Source organism: Egretta garzetta, unplaced genomic scaffold (assembly GCF_000687185.1).
Source record: "Egretta garzetta isolate BGI_Z169 unplaced genomic scaffold, ASM68718v1 scaffold442, whole genome shotgun sequence".
Taxonomy (NCBI): domain Eukaryota; kingdom Metazoa; phylum Chordata; class Aves; order Pelecaniformes; family Ardeidae; genus Egretta; species Egretta garzetta.
This window is the reverse complement of record NW_009258961.1, coordinates 2,084,519-2,089,842: the sequence shown is the minus strand read 5'-3', so window position 1 is coordinate 2,089,842 and position 5,324 is coordinate 2,084,519. Positions and strand designations below refer to the sequence as shown.

Sequence of the window (5,324 nt, the reverse complement as noted above, 5' to 3'; positions counted from 1 at the left end):
TTTGCCTCTTCTCTCTTCCAAAACTATCTCATAAATGAAAAGACTGCCGTAATCTCATACCACTGTTTACAGGCTGGAACACGGCAATCTTACACAGCTGAATAACCACCACAAGGTGTTTTTCTTCATAACCTGTTGTTACCTCTCATTTAAAATGAAAACGTACTTCCACTATTAGGGTATTCATTCTTTTCCCTTTGATCTCCAGTGGGTGGAAATGTTCAGAGCTAAACCACGTTTTCACTGCCTATTACACCAAATTTTACATAATTACAAACAAACACCACCCTCACCACCCCACCCCCCCACACATAAGTCTTGAATGTATAGGAAATTAATACATTAAAGCAGGAACTAGAGGACATCTCATGAAAACAAAAGGCAGCAGATTCAAAACAAAAAGTGCGCTTGTTCCTACAATGAAGTTGTGGAACTCCTTTCTACAGGATACGTGGATGCTAAAGGTTGACAGAGATTCCAGAAGAGACTGGATACATTCATTAAAGAGAAATCCCTGGCTGGCTGGCAGGTCCTTAAGCCGCAGATGGCGATCACTGACGCTTGGCCACCTTCTGCTCTCCTTACTGCCACCCACTTTGGCTGCTGCTGGAGGCATATCAGCTCCAGGATGACCGCTCTGTGTTTGAACAATATTTAAAAAACCCATGGATTCACAGCTTTCAGCAACGAGCAGCACACAAGAAGCAATCTGTACCACGTAACACCCCGTTTTTTCAGTCCTACCAAATTTAGGCGCTGTGCCGCCCGTCTGCGAACGCAACCTACTGCCATTTATCTACATCTGTTGGCATGCAGAAAGACTTCTTTCATTTGCACCATACTTCTGCAGCCCATCTGCTAAAGAAATACCATAGTCAATGAAATAACTGTAGCTGTCGTACGCCTCTCATGTTGGAACATAAGAGTCATTTGTGCCTGCTGAAGCATCTATCATTATAACAAGGTAAGTTAAGTCTGAACTACAAGGTAGACTCCTACGGTCGGAGGAAAGACCTCCTTTTCCCCATTCACAATAATTGAAGAGGAGAGCCTAAGGTGACCCACAGCGAGCAGCCAGATTGCGGTTACCTAAAACCAGGCAAGATGACCGCCTTTCTCATCCAACTGGCCAGAGTAAAATTTCCTCAACAGTGACATAAAACCATACTCCCAAATGTTCAAGCTCGGGTGATAGGAACACCCCTGCTTTTGAGTCAAATGCCCTGTTCTTACTCCTTTTTCTTCACTCGGGCAAAACCCAAGGGATGTCAGTAGGAAAAGGGCTTGATGAAGATTTCAAAGGGTGGTTCTTTGTTTATAGAATCATAGAGTCATAGAATGTTTTGGGTTGGAAGGGACCCCTAGAGGTCATCTAGCCCAACCCCCCCGCAGGAGCAGGGACACCGCTAACTAGATCAGGTTGCTCACAGCCCCGTCCAACCTGGCCTTGAATGCTTCCAGGGAGGGGACCTCCACCACCTCTCTGGGCAACCCAAGTCTGAAGGAAGCAGTCTTGCTGTGTTAATTTTTGCTGCAGGCATGGAAAAGTTGGCTTTTACTACTTTCGATGGTGTGTAATGTATTTCTTGTAGCACACAGGTAAAGCGGGAGATGAAGACTGGCCAAGGAAGCTATTATTTTTGACAGGTCCAATTTATTGACACCGTTAGGAGCTAATTGACGCATTAAAGTGCTGAACCATGAACATATTTACCCAGAGGTCCTCTAAACTTTTATTTATGTCTGAACCTCCTAGGAGAAACAGTAAATATTCACCCCAACCAAAATAACCAGCATATGCTAGGAACCACACGACTGAAATTCAGCTGTTCCTGAAGGTCAATACACAGTTTTGGAATAGGTAGAAGGGAGTGAGACAGCAAGAAATAATTAACTCACTCACCCAGAAATCATTTTCAATTATAAACAGCATGAGCTGGAGGACTGCTCAGTTCTGCTGAATGAATAACCTTCCTCACTAAATATTCCACCAAATTGGGCAGGCCAGCCACAGTGGGACTTGTTTCAGTTCACCACAGCAATCATCCAACTGGCACACATTTTTAAAACAAAAGATATGACAGACATTCACAATCTACACCAGTAAAGTAGGAGAGCAGAAGACTCTGTTAGTCCCACTGGGTTGACTGGGGCATTAGGATGCATGAAAGGGTGAAACCAACCTTTTCACCAAATCCAGCCTCCTACTGCGTGGACCCTACATTAAAACTATGTATAGCATTTGGCTGTGAGAGTAACTGAACCTTGTCTTTGCTTCCTAGAAAGCAAGAACATTACATTGCTCACCAAGGCTTATACTGCAGAGAAGTGTAAGAGGGAGCTGCCTATTTCTTCACACTCCTCCACTCAAGACCAAAGATTGTCCCCTTTCCAAATATTTATTGTCTGTATTTGCACCAGCTCCTGTAGGAAGCTTGCCGTGTACACGTTGGCCACCCAAATGAAGCTCCCAAGGAACAAAAAGCCGTATGCTTTAAACAGACAAGCAGACGAACATGCATTACTCATAAAGTCATGTTTAGCAGCATTCCAAGAGAAACCGATTTCAAGGGGTTTTTTTTAAACAAATGTGTTTTGTCTTGCATTCAAATTAATCTTGTTAGATCTTTGTCTTTCTTGCCTCGCTGCTCTCACGCTTGCCTCTCATGCTCACAAAGAGTTAGGAGGAATCCATATATTCATATCATATGACACTCAGAAAAAAAACAACACATGCAAAATTCTGGGGTCTGTGACTTTCACAGTAAATGCCTACGGTGGCATCTTGCAGTCTGCATCATGTGAAGTATAAGAGGTTGCCTTACAGACACAGCGCAGATTCCTTCTAAAAGTACACACCCACTGCCTTTGCATGTTTTTCTAAGCTCTAATACCCTCTTTTAGCTCATAAGTAAATTTTTATTCAGCTCTGTTCTTGCAAAAGGTCATCAGATCCACCGTTGGAAATGCAGTAAAAGATACGTCCTCTTCTGGGGAGGTGGTTTCATCACTAAGTTTCCACCTATGACTAGTAGCACACAAAAGTAAACCCCAAATGATTGTAAGTAAGTCCCACAGACAGGAGGAATAGTTTTGCTTGCATACAGAATGTGGGGCTGAGACCTTAACGAGGGCTGGCCAAACTGATTTCTTGTACAGGAAAAGGTGGAAGGGCATCACATGCAATTTTCTCTGGTGGTCGCTCATGTGGGGTGATGGCCTGAAAGCCATCAGGGCAGCTCTGCTGCCGTGCCACCCTACAGCAATATGGGGGGGCACAGTCAAGGACCACTCCATGATGCAAGCCAAAACATGGTTAATGGGGAAGCATCTCCAGATCACTCCTGACCCAAACTATCACATTGCTTCTGAAGAAGGAAGGGCTTCTGCACCCCACAGGAGTGCCCTGGCAACCAGCATGGTGATACCCCGATTTCTTACCCCCTTGTTTTGCCTCTGATCCTCTGAGCGGTCCCTCCAGACAAGGAGTCCGGCAAAACTCAGAGGTTTCAGATTTGACAAAAAAAACGATTTCCATAGAAGAGGAACTGCTCTGCAAGGCAGATCCTCACCAGTTATGTGAGGAAGGAGTGGAATGGAGCCACCTTTCCCTGGGATAACAAAAAGAGTTCTGGTAATTTCCCAGTCCTGCCCTACCATCTCAAGGAGAGCAACACATTATCCCTGCAATTCATCTGGATAGGGTTATTGTTTCTGCTCGCAAACACTTCAGGGAAAACGGGAAGCCAGATCTGCCCTTTTTTTGTGTCTTTTGAGTCCTCCACCTGAGGATGGAGTGAGGAAGTTTCCATGTTCCCAGCCACAGGGGAACAGGGTCTGTCTTAGCCACTCAAGTCTGTGCAAAGAGGAAGGGAGAGGCTGTTTCACTGTGCAGCAGGTGCCTCCGAAACTCATTCCTTGGGCAGATGGAAGGTGTCACCCAATGCACAGGGTTTCCCAGACTTGAGTTTGGAGGAAGGGGTAGTAAGGACTTTGCCATCTTCTTCGTTTTGGAATTTTCAGTGCTCCCAGTTCTGCACATTTTGTTTGTAACTACGCTGCTCTTATTCTGAAAACAGATCAACCCAGAAGAAAAGAACAGCTGAACAATAGATTCAGTGGATCCAAAAGGTTACGCACTGGTGATCACTCTGTGCCCGCCTGCACAGAGACCACAGCTCCTTGCCCAAGCCTGGAAACCACATTCTCAGCTGCTACACTTGGCCATCGGATCACTGACGCCAGCGGAGTTGAGCCAGCTCTCGCATCTCTTCGGAGGAACCGGCAAAACCCTCTGTTGCCATGGGGCTGGGTCAAAAGACAGTCTGGGGAACGGTACCTCTCCATCTGAGGGAAGCATCCTGCAACAGCGATGCTTAAGGGATGCCTGCGTTACCTCTTTTTAGTATCTTCACCTCTTTTAGCCCTTTCTACTCACAGAGAATAAAGGTTTTCTGATACTGGTACTAATTAGCTTCACAATTATATTAATGCCCGCTATGATAATATTACTCTCTGTAAGTGATTTGATTAACAAACTTTCTTCTCCTTTTAAACAAACCTTTCACACCAAAATCTGCTCCCAGCCTCCAGCACAAAGGGAGCGTCGGGCCAGACCGTGGACAGTAGACCTGATTTTTTGGGAGCATCAAAGCCACTGGGACCCTGCACAGTTTATTCGTTTATGACCATAAAAACTTGGAAAAGGTGCCATCATTTTACAAACCTTTCCTCCCTTTCTTTACAGTCACTCCAGAGGCTATAAACCAATGCCAGCCGCACTTACCCCTGTTTCTACCAGCCATTATCAGTGCGACTTTTCCCAACTAAAAGTTCAGTCGTAAAGATTTCCTGCAGTCACCCTGTTTCCCAGTAGGGCTTCCTTAAAGGGCAAAAATGTTTCCCCTTAAACCAGGGAAGAAACGCAGCACCAGCTCGGTCTTTGGTGTCAGGCACTACAGCAAAACTCTCAGCTTTGCTTCAAAATAACACTGCCCTAAAACGAAGCCGAGCTATGCATCGCTGCCGCATACCTTTCCATCCCTTACTGCCCCAAGCTTTTACACTGTCATTTAGCAATGAAGCAATTACATTCGAGTTAATAACCGCTTAGCAAAAAAAAAAAAACCAAAGAAAGAAAAAGCAAAGGAAGGTTAATTAAGCCGAAATGACGCAAAAACTTGTTACTTGTTCTTCTCCACCGGCTGTTGCACGGCGGGCAAAACCATAAAAAAGAGGAATGTCACGACAGCCGGAATATAAATCGGCAGGAAAAATCTGCCTGCATTCTTCTTGTGTCAAATCCACACGTGTGGAGTCTTCCG

General features: G+C 45.1%; 1 protein-coding gene across 1 annotated transcript in view; it reads right to left on the bottom strand.

The window, feature by feature from the left end:
• Positions 1-5,324, bottom strand: part of CLDN10 (claudin 10) — a 68,360-nt gene that overhangs the window by 8,542 nt on the left and 54,494 nt on the right. The window lies entirely within an intron of this gene.